The 15,900-nt window shown below is 46.8% G+C and overlaps 1 long non-coding RNA gene across 3 annotated transcripts; it reads left to right on the forward strand.

Moving 5' to 3' along the window:
• Positions 1–1,139: 1,139 nt before the first annotated feature.
• Positions 1,140–15,191, forward strand: LOC147001378 (uncharacterized). Of its 3 annotated transcripts, none has more exons than XR_015044934.1 (3): positions 1,140–1,353; positions 11,315–11,386; positions 13,863–15,191. It is a non-coding gene; the product is annotated as an uncharacterized LOC147001378 (long non-coding RNA). The 3 variants fall into 3 exon arrangements; XR_015044935.1 differs by having other exon boundaries at positions 11,321–11,386; XR_015044936.1 differs by lacking the exon at positions 11,315–11,386.
• Positions 15,192–15,900: the final 709 nt, after the last annotated feature.

A 15,900-nucleotide genomic window follows, 5' to 3' on the forward strand; every position in this document is an offset into this window, starting at 1 on the left:
TAATAGTTTTAATATTAATAGTAGTGACAACTCAGATTTACTGAATCTTTACCTATTTATCTCCCCCTAATAAAACTCTATAAGTTTGTCATTAACTAGCTGTATTTTATTTTATTGGTTTTTGTTGTTGTTGTTGTTGTTAGTTTGTTTGAGACAGGGCCTTAAATAGCCCAGGTTAGATTTAAGCTCCTTATAGAGCTGAGGTTGGTTTTCAGTCCCTGTCCTTCCTGTCTCCAACTCTGAATTACTGGAATACAGATATACATCAATATGTTCAGCTGACTATTTTGTCGTATTGGAATTAAGGCGCAGAGAGGTTAATTATCCCAGATCTCACAGACTGTTGGCAAAAAGCAGCTGATATTTAACCTCAAGTTAAATGATGGCGGAACTCCAACAGTCCTCATATTAGTGTGTGTATGTGTGTGTGTTTCCCAAAGGGGCTTGGGAGTGTGGCTTCGTTGATGAGCATGAACTTAGCATGCAAGAGACTCTAGGTTCAATCTCCCTAGTACCAGGTAAGGCGGGAGGTGGTGTGATGGTGGGGTGTGGCTGCGGTGAGGTGTAGGATGAGTTCCAAGAGCTAAAGGACAAATATTACTAGGAATTCAGCACGTTCCAGGCATTTTTCTGTTCAGGAATACGTTTTCTCCGTGAGCTTCAAAAACAGGTCCAAACGAAGCCTTCTTCGCGCAGCTTTTATCTGTGATCCTTGCTGGAGCTCCTCCACCCAGGTAGTAAATCCAGGGGTCCAGGGCCAGCGGGGAGGTGAGCTATCCCGCCAGTCAGGTGTCAATTCCATATCCTGACTTTTCTCAGTTTAGAAGAGGATGCAAACTATTAGGGAGTTTAAGTAATGGCTAACGGTCATTCAGTGACTTAGGGACAGGCTCACCAGGGAGCCAAAGTCAGTTCACACATCGCTTTCACTTTCTCTGACTTCAGTGGTGAGGCTCAACATTCAGTCCTCTGGACTATTTTGTTTCCTTACAGAGTCCAGGTGGAGCCAGATGCCGCCCCCTGGTGGTACTTTGACTCTGCGCTGGGCATGCTAAAGTGCGCTCGGCGCCGCCAGCTGATTGGCTGGCGTGGGTTCCAAGTGCTTTGCAAGTGCAGATACTATGGGCCCCAGGCGACAGCCACAGCCCTGCCCCTCGGGGTTCAAGTTCAGACTGGAGCAGGGCAAGTTGGCTTGTGAACTCTGGGGGTTTCCCGTTTCTCTCCTATTCGTGTTGTGGTCGTGAATTCATCCAGGATCCAGGAGGATGATTGGACACCTACTGCGAGGTCCTCACCTGGCCCTCCTGGCAGGTGGGCGGGGATCCACTCTGTGGAGTGTCCAAGGAAGACTGGGTAAGGGCAAAGGGCATCCCTCTGGGTCGGTCCTCCCTGTCTGGTGTGATACTCGATAACACTGTGTGAGTATCCAAAGGTGCCTCTTGGCCCTAAAGAATCAGGACCTGCTGGGTAGAATGTGGGAGAAACAGAGCCTGCCACCAGCCTCAAAGATGGGAACTCAGAAACCCACGTGTTAATTTCATAGCACCCATATGTTGCCATTTCTGGCTGTATAATATTTGAGAGTAAAAACATGGTTAATACCTTGACCACAATACCCACATAGCTCAGAAGGCCATGGTCACCATTTTCCTCTGGCTGGATTAACTTGTTTGGGTTTGAGTCTAAAGGGTTTGAGTCTAAAGGTCAGGTCCTCGCACCAAACTCATCCTGTGCTGTTTCCTCTTAGACAGTTAACCCGTGTGCTCATGGACCAGTGAGAAGCGAAAGGCTTGTAACTGCTTTCTTAAAGACATCCCAGGCTAACGTGACCCATCTAAGACAGCTTAAAGGTGCCCAGCCTCGAGTGATGTAGACTGATGGTGGACTGGGTCCCACCACAAAGACCCTTAGGTGTCCTTTGTCTAATGTGATGGGTTTGTGGGTGAGCCAGGCTCTGTGGGCCAGCTAGCTGCAGAGCTGAAGGTAGGCAGTATAGATACCTTTAGCATGTGCCCAGAGCGACACCAACCCAGACTCCTGGTGCCCCAGGAACAGGACTGTGATGCATCCAGATTGCCAAGGAGGGTCAGCCTGCAAATGAGCTTAAACGGAGCTACTGGAGCAATCTAAAGCTTCCCACTGTATTAGGTGGCCTTTGGTTTTTCGAGACAGGGTTTCTCTGTGTAGCCCTGGCTGTCCTGGAACTCACTCTGTAGACCAAGCTGGCCTCGAACTCAGAAATCCGCCTGCCTCTGCCTCCCAAGTGCTGGGATTAAAGGTGTGCACCACTACTGCCCGGCTGCTGTGCATTTCCTACTGTTTACTTGTTTGTTTCCCATGGCTTGTTCAGCTTGCTTTTTTATACTACCCAGCACCATCTGACCAGGGGTGGCACCACTCATAGTGGACTGGGCTCACCCACATCAATCGCCCATCAAGAAAAAGCCACACCAGTATACCCACAAACCAATCTCAGTTGAAATCCCTTCCTTCTGGGTGGTTTCATGGTGCCAAGGTGCCATGGTGGATGCTCCAAGGATAGAGGTAGTGCTTATATGTAGATTCTTCCTTTATCTTGTGTGGAGCGCCAAGAATGGATTCGGAAAGGGCTCAGAGGAGGCTTTACTGGGTGCTCCTGAAGGACGTGAGGGTATTGTGAAGTCAGGGAAGGTGACATGAAGGAGAACCATGAATGTTCCAAGAGACCTGTTCCAGGCCAGTTCTTGCTTGGAACCACATAGCTATGTCCCGTGGGCAGTACAGTTTCTGAAGGAAGGTTCTGGAAGACTTAAGGCACACATTCATTAACCTGGTCTTGGGAATGCAAAAGAAATGGCAGATGTTTCAGGCATGATCCGGCCTCTGGGCCCTACTGGACTTGGGTGAATGAACCGTGAACAGCAATGGGATGTGTGTCTTCCAGGAAAGAGAGCACAGTGGTTTTGGATTTTTTTTTTTTTAATATCTTTTCGCTGCCAAGTGCATTATTGTGATGGTCCCCCAGGGAGCCCTCTCTGGTTTATAGGAAAATTCCAGTCCTTGAGGGTTTACAGAGAGTGACAGCTAATCTGGATGCAGCTGTGAGCATGGGGCAGAAAGGAGACTTTTGATTCCTGCCTGGGTTCTTCGATGTGCTCAGCGCTGTGCCTTGGTCAGCTGGGAGCTGAGAGGGGACACTCTGGGCCTAGAGTAGGGTCATGGGGAGGGGGGAGGAGCAGTGTCAGCTGGTCACTCACTTGCACCATTTGTTGAGGCTTTGGGAAGAAATGTGGCTAATTCAAGATTCTGGAATTCAAGGCCAGGAAGCTGCAATCGACTGGGGGGGGGGAGGGGCGGGGACGGGGAGGGGGGGAGGGGGAGGTGAGGTGGCAGTGAGGATGTGAGACAACTGTGTGATGAAATGTGGGAAGCACCACCGTTCTTCTTGCCTAAGGCCCTGGCAGCGCTCACTTCTGGGAGCTTTAAAACCAAAGGTCACCTTGCCAAGGCCACTTCAGACTGGAGGAGGCTGGTAACGCATTTTGCATTTTTGATCTATTGCAGTTTGATTGGTCTTTGTCTGTTTGTGCCCCCCCCCCACTACTACTTCTTTCTTCTCACTTCCTCCTCTCCTTCCCCTCCTCCTCATCCTCCCTTTCTTCTCCCCTCTTCCCTCTCCAAACTCTTCTCCTTTTCCTCTTCTTCATCCTCTCTCTTTCCTCCTCCTTCCTTCTCCCTCCCCCTTCTCCACCTCTTTTTTTATGATAACAGGTTTTCAGGTAACTCAGGTTATATGAGCTCCCTATGGGGCTAAGGATAAAACATTAAACTCTTTCTAAAAATATTTTTTGATACATATGGTTGTTTTGCTTGCATGCATCTTTGTATACCACATGCATGTGTAGTGCCCATGGAAGCCAGAGAGGGTGCAGGGTCTCCTGGAGCTGGAGTTACAGACAACTGTGAGCCATCATGTGGGTGCTGGGAATCAAACCCTGGTCCTCTAGAAGAGCAGCAAGTATTTTTAACTTCTGAGCCATCTCCTAGAACTTGAACTCTTGATCCTTCTGTCTCCACCTTCCAAATGCTAGGATTACAGTATAAGAGTATTAGCTACCATGCTCAGTGTTATTACACTTGTGTATGTGTGTGTATGTGTGTGTGTGTGTGTGTGTGTGTATGATCTGTCTGTCTTGGGGAGGCAGGGACAGATGGCTGCATTGGAAGTAGTGATCCTGCAGCTGGTGGCTTCCCCTGGACACTCCAGGTGCAGTGGTCACAGGACAAACCCTCTTCAACAACCTCGGTGGTCTCTTTCCTATGGACCCCATGGCTGAGTCATGGCCCGGGCACTGAAGAAGGCCAAGGACCACAGCTCTACATGGAGCCACAGTGAACAGTTTCTGTTCTAAACAATTCTGCGAGCCAAGAAAGTGTCCCTGCAGATAAAGTGCATAGTGAGCCATGCCCAAGGAAGCCAGCCAGGGCTTGTGTGCCATCTGAAGGGCTCGTGCTGTGTCGAGAGCCTGAGTGGGTGGCTGTCCTTAGCGGCTTTCCCTGCACACACGATGTTGGATGGTTTCTCAAGACTGCCGTCAGCTGCAAATGCTGTTTTGACAGGAAATTCTGAGGTTAGGACTCATACCTCTTAGTGCTGACTTAGGGAAAGCCCCCTGCTCTTTGCTGCTTTCCTGCCTTTGGAACGGGCTGGATGAAGTGGAAGGGGTGCAGGTGAGATTTGTCCCACTAAGCACTCTACTGCATTGTGTTGTCCCACTAAGCTCTTTCCTCCTGACTTGCTGGATCAGTATACATCGCCTTCTTTTCTTTTTCATTTCATGAATTGCCTTCAAAATCCACTTCCTCCGTGAAGTGCTTCTCAGAGTGCTCCCTAACTATCCTTCCAACCCCCCTCCCCTTCCCCCTCCTTCTGACCTGCTGGGATGGCATGGCTCCTGGGGGTGCACTTGATCTCATGCCTGGTCTCAGTTCTTTGCCTCTGCCAGGAGGCTTTGGCACCCCAGCCCAGGGAGGACAGGCATTGTTGCTCATTTACAGCTCAGTCATGCCCCAACTCCCAACCTTCCCATCTCAGCCTCCTGTTGCCATCTCCAGCCTCATTTATTATTTTTGTTTGTTCTTCACAGCCACCTTTTAAAAATGTGGCAGTCATTAAATATCCCCCCCAACCCTACCCACCTCCCTCGTGAATGCAAACACCAAGGTTCGGAGTAGTCATGTGACTGACTCTTTTCTATTTCTCAGCCTCACTGAAGCTAGGAAACCATTGATTTTATTCAGACCACAGGTGCATGCCTGCATGTTAAAAGGACCCAGTGCGTGGAAGGTTCGTGCGGCACAGCACCGTGAGGAAGCATGGCGACGTGAGACAGAAAGAGATGGCGAGCTTATAACAGTAATAAGAGCGAGATGTTTGTCTGGGTAACTCTAGATTTTGTTGACAGGAGCCAAAAGCTGTCTGCATCTGAAGAGCAGGCCCTCCCGGGAGAAGTAGTCTGTAGCGCAGATCACATGCACAAAACACACCAGAAATCAGACCTTTAAACTGGGCTTTATTCGAGTAGCTGGCAATCTGGGGAGTCCAGGTGAAATCAGCAGAGAGCCAATCAATTCAAAGTTGAGTCTTGTCTCCTGGTCTGGTGGGGTCTGGGTCCCTGTTATCTATCCACCTTCTCCCTCATAGCAGAGGGAAGGTTTGCAGACACCAGAGCCATTTGGGTGACATCTAGATCTAAGTTTAACCCAGAACAATCAAATCATGAGTAGTGCGCATGGGCTAAAAACCCTTCCAACGCGCATGCGTAGATTCTCCTTCAGAGTGAGGTACAAACGTGGTCCTGGAGCGAGTGCGAGATCCGTCACTGTGCCTGTACCACAGGTGCAGACAGGTCTCAGGCCTCAGGAAGTGGCTCTGAAAAGGTAGCTAGGACTGATGTCATGTGCAAGGAGAGGCCATCATTTCTCGTGCTCTTCCACAGCACTTACCGTTATCCTTTTGTGTGCATTGTGCCATCCCGGGCGTCCTTTCCTCCCTAACCGGAACTCAAGCTGCACTTCTAGAAAGATTTCCTAGACATTTCTGTAGATATGTTCCAGCTACAGGGCACACGGCAATGGCTCTTTCCAAATGGGCTGTTTTTCTTGCATAACCTGCTTAGGCTGTTGCTACCGCTGTCAGCTTGGCAGGGTGGCCGTAAATCCTGAAGTATCCTCTTACTTTTCCCGGATTATTTCTAGTCCCCAAGTCTAAGACCAGCCACATATCCATGTCCTCAGACAGCAGCCTCATTCACCAGTTTTCAATCCTTTCTACCCGGGTTGTTGCTGTAACCTGCTCTGGTCTGTCACTTCTGAACACTTTCAAACAAGCACACGTGTCTGTAGTTTCAGTCCCTGGAAGTGGAGGTAGGAACATCAGATGTTCAGGGTCATCTTTGGCTACAGCAAGCGCAAGGCCAACCCAGGATAGCTAAGATTCTGTTTCAGTGTTCAAAGATAAAACAAATTGACAAAAATGATAACAACAAAAAAGGGCAGATTATGGTGGTCCCAGCTCCAGCCTCGGCTTTCAGTTACTTATGAAACAATACTGAATCCTGTTGTGTGCCAGCCTGGGACTGATTCCCTGCACAGTGCATTGATGCCCTTCATGCCTTGGGATGTGATGTCTTCTTCAGTTTAGAGGGGCTCTTTCCACAGTAGCAGAGGCTGGGCATTCTTACCAGAGGCTCCTTGTGCTCTTTTAGGACTGATGGGCCATGAGCAGAAGGTAGATGTGTGTGTGAGTGTGAGGATGTGTGAGTGTGTGTGTGAGTGTGTGCATGTGTGTGAGTGTGAGGATGTGTGAGTGTGTGTGTATGAGTGTTGTGTGAGTGTGTATGTGTGTATATGTGTATGAGTGTGTGAGTGTGTGAGTGAGTGTGTATGTGTGTGAGTGTGTATGAGTGTGTATGAGTGTGCGAGTGTGTGAGTGTGTGTATAAGTGTGTGAGTGAGTGTGTATGTATGTATGTGTGTGTGTGTGAGTGTGTATGAGTGTGTGTGAGTGTGTATGTGAGTGTATGAGTGTGTGTATGAGTATGTGTGTGAGTGTGTGTGTGTCTTCCAGGCTCACACCTCGAAGGGCAAATTCTCCATCTTCCTCCTTCTCCCTAGCACTGTGATCAGGAGTACACACGGTTGTCTGAGGGACCACAGATGATAGCCACTGGGATGGTGGAGTCAAGCAGGACGTGTAAGGTGGGGCCTGGATGTTGTTGGGCTTGATTAACACTTACAAAAGGCAAACTGACCTTTGTGGTGTTCAACTGTGTCACCACAGTGTGATCTGATCTGTCCAAAGACTCTTATTTTCTGCCAGTTAAAATTGCCACCTTTAGCTGGCTGTGGTGGCTGTGGTGGTAGCAGCAGGGGAGGGGCGTACCTGACAATGCCAGCACTTGGGAGGCTGAAGCAGGAGGATCATGAGTTTGGGGCAAACTCATAATGGGCTTCAGAGTAAGTGACAGTCTGGGCTACATAGAAAGAGCCCATCTCAAACAAAACTGAAAGAACAAAGAACAAATTTCACCTTTTAAAGTCTTGCTTAAATGTTATCTTAAAAAGATGTATTTATTTATTTATTTATTTATTTATTTATTTATTTATTTATTCATGTGCATCTGCATGTGTTTGTGTGCACCATACTCATGAGACTGGAAGAAGGCATCATAGCCCCAGTAGCCGGAATGGGTGTGAGTCACATGCTGTGGATGAGGGATCTGAACCTAGGTCCTCTGTAAGAGCAGCAAGTGCTCTTACCTGCTGAGCAAGCTCTCTAGGCCCCTCCCTCCGAAGGATTAATCCCTTCTCTTTGGGCTTTTGTAGGGTGTCTAAGTTAAATCCATTTGACATCTAATACTTGGCGTTATGGTTGGTTGTGTGTGCAGTGACAGAGTGGTCAAGAGATGTGAATCTTAGAGCCAGACTGACTGTGTTCACAGTTCAGTTCTGCCAGTTAGCATCACTGAAACCTTCAGTGAGTTACACCCTACCCCGCCCCACTGCACCCCACTCCCACCCCACCCACCCCATCATCACTCCCCCACCCCCATTCCCACCCTCCCACCACCCTACCCCACCCTCACCCCATACCCTCCCTACTCCACCTGCCCCTCCCCTCCCCTCTTCACCCTAGGACTTACTAGGGCACCTGATGTGATAACGGACACTTGCTTGCCAGATTTTTTTAATTTTACCTTGAAAATGGGGTGTCAGAAAAAGACACCCAGCCGCAGGAGTCACAGTGCAAAGCCAGAAGGTTCTAGAAACCCGGAGTCCTTGCATGCATACCAGGTTATCACTCAGGTAAGCATGATAACAGTTTTCTCCTGAAAGTTAATTCTCACTGCAGGGCAGAACTCTCTGAAGTCAGGAGGAGCTGCCCATTGTTTTTATGCACCCTTCAGGATGATCTTACAATTTTATTTTTCTACTAATGTGATGAATTATTTTGGGTAATTCCTTCTCTTCAGTGTTGGAGATTGAACCCCGGGGCTCGTTTTGTACAAAAAACACCGTGTGGCTGAGCTGCACCCCCCAGCACAGCTTGATTTAATTTAGAATGTTAAATCGCTGTGCATTCCTGGAATACAGCCTAGATGTTTGCTTGGTTTTATTCGCTAATATTTTATTTATGATGTTGCATCTGTACCCATGGTATGCGGGTGTGCGCGCATGCATGTTTGTGTGCATGCGCATGCGTGTTTGTGACAGTGGACAGAGAATTGGTCTGTAGTCTTCCTGGCTGGCTAGAAGCTCAGTCTCCAAAATGATGATACCCTTGCCTCTGTCTCCCTCCCCGGTGCTGGAATTATGGGCTCGCCCCGGCCCACTCAGATGCATCTGCTCTTATAACCAAAAGCTGCTTTTCCTCCTTAGGAAGCCATCTAGTTCAGTCCAGTTTTGATGCTACTGGGCCTGCATCAGCTTTGGTAGGCATAAGGGCCCAGCCCACAATGACTGACACCCACCTCAGATGCCGGTCACGAGTCCTGGATAACTCATACTCTTGAGCTACTGCTTATAAATCCAGGATCTCCACACCCCACTTCAGGTTTGGCCATTTGCTAGAATGAGTCACAGGACTCTGTAAATCACTTTACTCTTGGTTACTGGCTTATTATAAAGGGGGCAAATGGAAGCTATGCAGAACACTTGGTATAGAAGATGTGGCACAGGGCTCCCTGCTGATACCCCACTCTCACAGCCAGAGAAAGGCACCATGCAAGTAGGTGGATACTCCTACTTTGGTTAACAAAATCAAGATGTCCGGAGGCCTAGGTTCCAGGTGATTTTAGTTTTTGAAAAGTTGACAGTTAACATTAGTAACCATGTTTATGATATATTTAGTATTGTAAATTTTATAAATTATATACAATATAATTTAAATAGTAAACTACTAGGACTCTAAATATTATAAATACATAAATTATATAAATAATGTATATTTCAGATAGTGGAAATATTCTCTTGGTTCATAACTTGTAGCTTTAATCTCATTCTGGTCAAAGAACATTCTCTGAATGATTTCAGTATTTTGAAATTTCTAGAGACTTTCTTTATTGGTGTATATTTCTTAGAAGTTGGATTTTAGTTCTTTATCCACTAATATAGTATTGGTCTTTTAATTGGGTTATTTAATTCACTTAAATTTTAAAAAAAAGGTATAGTTGGGCAATCTAACTTGTTTGTTGGGTTTGTACTACAAACTGAACTCAGGACTTAGCACACCTTCTCCCACTGAGCTGCAACCCAAGTTGTGCAATCTCTCACTCTTTATTTTCCTTTTTCTCCATCTACTTTATTCTTTCTTTTCTTTTTTCCAGATCAACATTTCCTACTGTTTTATTCTTTTTCTCACTCATTTTTATGCATTCATTTCCTTTAGCCATTATCTTGGCAATTAGATACTATGTAACTGTATTCGTTACTCTCTTCTGTTGCTATGGTAAAATCCCCTGACCAAGACCTCCACACAGAAGAGATTGTAGCAACCGAATGTGCATTCATCTGAATCCCAGGCATAGGGAGGTGGGGCTGCTTTGGAAGAGCTGAAGTGGCTGACTGTGGTTTGCCAGGTGCTCTAGCAGGGGCACGTTTTTTGCCAGCCGCCGATAGTTTCTGCAATTGTGTGACATTTGGAATTCTGGGAACTTTTCAGAGGGTATATAAATGATAGGGCCCTAAGAGGCATGGGGAGGTGGGGGGGGGGTTGTTGCTCATTTAGTGGGAATTGGTTGTGGTTTGTTAGTAGCTGTGCTCAAAGAAGTAAAAGGAAAGGAATTAGATTCAGGGAACTTTCCTCCTCCTCCTCCTCCTCCTCCTCCTCCTCCTCCTCCTCCTCCTCCTCCTCCTCCTCCTCTTTCTCATTTAGTTTTAGAGGGTGAAACTGGGAAGATAAAGGGTGGTTAAAAAAACAAGACAATACAAAAAAATCACACAAAGTAGCAAAGACTAGCTACAAAAGGTTTTATGGCCTATGTTTCTAGAAAGATAAGACCCCATCATGACAGGCAGGCAAGCAGGCAGGCAGAACAGCAGGACAACAGGCAGGAAGGACAGCAGGCAGGCAGGACAGCAGGACAACAGGCAGGAAGGACAGCAGGCAGGCAGGCAGGCAGGCAGGCAGGCAGGCAGGCAGGCAGGCAGGCAGGCAGGCAGGCATGGTGGCTGGAGCAGGATGCTGAGTGCTCTCATCTTCAACCACAAGCACGAAGCAGAGATCATGGTGAAAGTGGGACCAGGGTATAACTCCCAAAGTCCACCCTCCAGTGATGTACTTCCTCCCAAACCTACCAAACAGCATGTCCAACTGAGGACCAAGTATTCAAACATCCTGTGGGGGGTGTTTCTCCTTCAGACCACTATAGCCATGTTGACTTATTTCTGTCTAATATAGAAGATTACGTTCGTTAGTTCCTCAGTATTGCTAAAAACTGCCTTCTTCAGTCCCCTTTTAATCTACACCGTTGTCACATAGTCTTGTGTCTATGCCCAGGTTTAAACTCTACAAGGTGTCATAATTGCTGCTGGCTGATGCTACGCTCGATCCTTCCTGGTACTCTGCCTTCCTTCTTCATGTCCATGTTTCTGTCTAGAGTGACACACTTTGATTATGCAGATCCGTGACTAAGACATTATCTTGAAGACTGTTGCTTAGTGCTTTATAAAATCAGCAAAAAATAAAAAAAGAAAAAAGGTAGAAAAACATACTTGGCTAAAATAGTGTCTGTTTCTCTTTTCTCCCTTTGCTATAAAATGCATTTTCCACTGAGGATCAGCATCACATCTCGCTTAGGGGGAGAGCAAGGAAGCTGAAAAACACTGATTGAAAATACTGAACGAAGGTGAGGGAGACAACATGTCATGCATATGTGTGTGTATACATTCATGTATGTGTGTATATATGTCTATATATATAATTTCTCTTTATATATATCTCATATTTTCTCAGTATTGCTTGAAATATATATACAGTATACACACACACACAATAGATTCACTCAGAGAAGAAAATATAAATGCCAATAGAGTTTTACAAACAGAATGTGGCACATATACATCAAATATTGTGTTTAAATAATCAAAATTACTTACCATCCAAGCAGATGGCTTTCTAAAGAGATGTGTCTGACTTCTCACTATGTGGTCCCTTCATTGGACCTCCCTGACTGCCCCATCTGCGGCCTGCTTTCTTTCATCTTGCCAAGGTGCCTAGCTCAATTCAATTCAACATTGCTCAGGCAAGCGGAGCCAGGGGCTCCAAGCCAGGCTTCTGGCTTTCTTAGCACTGAGGCCCTTTCTCTAAGACCCTCATCAGTATGTCTTCCTAAGTGTTGTTCCCTGAGCTGGTCTGGAGCCTGGGAGTCTGGCTGCTCTGAACAGTGCCTGTACGTGGCATCAGGGCCTCTCTCTGACGGCACTGTTTGTTAGCTGTGTCATGGTGTCCTGTACTAATTAGGCCTAGGGAGGCTGCTGGCAGGATGCCTGATCTGGCAATTGGCGCTTGAATTGTTTTGGAGGGAAGACTGAACATAAAATCTGAGCGGTTAGCAATCATTAAGCAGTCACTGTTGTTGAGTCTGTGTGGAAGAGTTCTACAGAGCATCTTGCTCATCCTCACGAGTCTGCAAAGAAATTGCTATTATTCTCCAATTTTATCATTTACTTATTTAGCGGTATGTGTGTGCATGCGCATATGCACAGGTGTTTCCAAATGTGTGCTTATGGAGGCCAGAGGTCAACTGTGGGTGTGATTCCTCAGGAAAGCCACCTTGGCTTTCCACACAAGGTCTCTCACTAGGACTCTGGAACTTTTCCTTTAGGCTACACTGCCTGGCCATATGGCCAAAAAGATTTGTCCGTTAGCACTGCCCCAGAGCTGGGATGATAGGCACATGCCACGGTGTCTGGCTTTTTAAAATGTCATTTATTTATTTTCATTTTTACATAGCTATTACTCAGCGCTGTGACACATGCCTTTAATCTCAGTACTTGGGAGGGAGAGGCAGGTAGATCTCTATGAGTTCAAGGCCAGCCTGGTCTACTTGGTGAGTTCCAGGACAGCCAGAGCTACATAGTGAGACCATGTCTCAAAACAATAACAAAACAAAAAGAAACGAAACAAAATGGTTCATTTTCATGTATGAGTTTTTGCTTGCAAATGTGTATGTTTGCCACATGTGTGTTTTTGGCCTTGGAAGTCAGAAGACAAAATTCGATCCCCTGGAATTGGAGTTACAGAGGGTTGTGAACATCATGTGGGCACCAGGGCACTGAACCTAGGTTCTCTGCATGAGTGAGAACTCTTAACCACTGAGCCATCTCTTCAGTCCCTGCACATGCCTTTTTACATGGGGGAGGGGGGCCAAGGAATTAAATTCCCCTTGCTTGCGTAGAAAGCACTTTACTCCTGGATCCACTGTGCTTATGGCTACTCCACTAGGAAGTGCAGAGAGGATCCGGACCAGGTCTCACTCCTGCTCTTTGTTCTAGGGCTGACATAAGTTTTTAAATTTTTTATTGGATATTTTCTTTGTTTACATTTCAAATGTTATCCCCTTTCCTGGTTTTCCCCACCCAGAAACCCCCTGTACCAACTCCCCTCCACCTGCTTCTATGAGCGTGTTTCTCCACCCTCCCACTCCTGCCTCCCTGCCCTGGCATTCCCCTACACTGGGGCATCGAGCCTTCACAGGACCTCTCATTGATGCCTGCAAAGGCTATCCTCTGCTACATATGCGGCTGGAGCCATGGGTCCCTCCATGTGTACTCTTTGATTGGTGGTTTAGTCCCTGGGAGCATTGGGGGTCTGGTTGGTTGATATTGTTGTTCTTCCTATGAGGTTGCAAACCCTTTCAGTTCCTTCAGCCCTTTCTCTAAGTCCTCCATTGAGGACCCTGTGCTCAGTCCAATAGTTGGCTGTGAGGATCTGCCTCTGTATTTGTCAGGCTCTGGCAGAGCCTCTCAGGAGACAGCTATATCAGACTCCAGTCAGCAAACACTTTTTGGCATCCACAATAGCATCCAAGTTGGGTGACTGTATATGGGATGGATCCCCAGGTGGGACAGTCTCTGGACCTCCTTTTCTTCAGTCTCTGCTCTACACTTTGTCTCTGTATTTCCTCTCGTGAGTATTTTTCCCCCTTCTAAGAAGGACTGAAGCATCCATACTTTGGTCTTCCTTCTTCTTGAGCTTCATGGAGTCTGTGAATTGTATCTTGGGTATTCTGAGCTTTGGGGCTAATATCCACTTATCAGTGAGTGTTTACCATGCATGTTCTTTTGTGATTGGGTTACTTCACTCAGGGTGATATTTTCTAGTTCCAGCCATTTGTGACAGCAGATGTGGAGAAAGGATGTGGAGAAAGAGGAACACTGCCCCCCGCCCCCATTGTTGGTGGGATTGCAAGCTGGTACAACCACTCTGGATATCAGTTTGGCGGTTCCTCAGAAAATTGGACATAGTACTACCTGAGGATTCAGCATTACCACTCCTGGGCATATACCCAAAAGATGCTCCAACATATAACAAGGACACTTGCTCCACTATGTTCATAGCACCCTTATTTATGATAGTCAGAAGTTGGAAAGAACCCAGATGTCCCTCAACGGAGGAATGGATACAGAAAATGTGGTACATTTACACAACGGAGCACTACTCAGCTATTAAAACAATGACTTCTGTCATCAATTTTAAGCATGCCGCTGCTGCTGATGCTCTGCCACTTGGTAGTTCCCATTCTCTCTGCAGGAACAGAAGCTGGATAGGACCTTGGAGCATGCTCAGACCACACCTCTTATTTTACTGATGAAGAGCCCAAGACTTGGAGCAGGTGAGTGGCATCACCAATGTCACACATCAATGAACAGCAGACCTGGTGTTTAATCTGTCGTGTGTGGATCTTCTCTTGTCAACAATGCTTGTATTTTGCTTGATGGCTGCCATCCGAGGACTTCCTGCCTCACTTTTTTTCTTCCTTACCCAGAAATGTGAATAGTTCTCACCTCGGATTGCCAGTTGTTGCTTCTGGTTTTCAAGTCGAAGTACTCAAGTCTGACCATGATCTTCAGTCTGTGGTTTTCTCCCACTTGCCCCCACCACTGTGGTGACAGGAAGGAATGAAGGTGTTGGCCTTGACTCCGAGGTTGGCTTTCTCTGACGCTTAGCAGCTTCAGACTCTAGTCCGTCTCAGGCTCATGGTGGACCCAGGAGACTGCACGTGTTTTCTGGGAGGACACTGATCTTCAGCTTCCTTAGGGTGACTGTGTTTCTCTTAGTCTCTGTCACTCATGGAGCTGGCAATGCTGAGGCCACAGGAACTCCTGAGTGTGGCTCCTGAGGCCTGGTGGCAGAACCTAACCCGATCACAATGAATTGGTCTTTGCTTAGCGATGCAGCAGGCCATCCTATACAATGAGAGGTACTGTAATGATAACTGATGTTATGGACCAACTTGATTAGGCAAGTGGATGACAAAATAGCTGAAGGGAAAATATTTTTGGTGTATTGTTATGCACAGTCTGGAAAAGGATCTACAGATGCCATATTTTCAGTCCTGGAATGAGTGAGTTTATTAAGTATAAGCAAGAAAAAGTAAAAGACTAAATGACAAGCAGTGGGCAATAAAACATCATCAAATTGGGCTTTCACTTTGTCTCCTCTATATCCACTTTCAGACACTCCAAACCACCCAGCTTTTGCACGGTTGCCTCTGCATCTCCAACTTTGCTGTTGAGGCTCCCTCTGCTGGAAGGCTCTGTGTCATCTTTTCGTCCCTACTTGCTTCCTACCCTTCTCTTCCCGTCCCCTTTCTTGATGACAGGATCTCAGGCCAGGGAGGTCTTTAGATTACTATGTCGCAGATCTTTCCAACCTTCCTGTTTCTTCCTCATGAGTGTGCCCTCTCCTGGGACTATCAGTGTGTGCTACCACATTCAGCTAGCTCTGGTATTTCAGGACTAGTCCCAAGCATCATTTTTCTTCAGCCGTTGATGAGTTGCTTCCATTCAGAGTCAAACCATCCCTGCTGCGCATGGGATACACTTTGATTTTAGGGGGTTCCTTGAGCTTCCAGTAAGCATTACACTGTTGTGTAGACCTTTAGTATAATGCTGAACACTTGCATTCCTTTTGGGAATCTGCAGTCTTGGTTTATGGTATGTGCACTGTGCCTTTATGGTCATCTCCCAGTGAAACTGAGGCCCAAGATGCTGAAAACCTTTCATATAGACATTTCACAATTATGTGACCCATCGGCCAGGGGTTGAGTTGTATCCTGCCTGATTCCACTGAGCAAAGACTCTTGGAAGCTTGTATTCAACATGGCTTCTAGATGGTCCTGTGTGCCTTTCCTCACTG

This window comes from Mus caroli, unplaced genomic scaffold, assembly GCF_978045245.1.
Source record: "Mus caroli unplaced genomic scaffold, Mus_caroli_1 scaffold_13, whole genome shotgun sequence".
Taxonomy (NCBI): domain Eukaryota; kingdom Metazoa; phylum Chordata; class Mammalia; order Rodentia; family Muridae; genus Mus; species Mus caroli.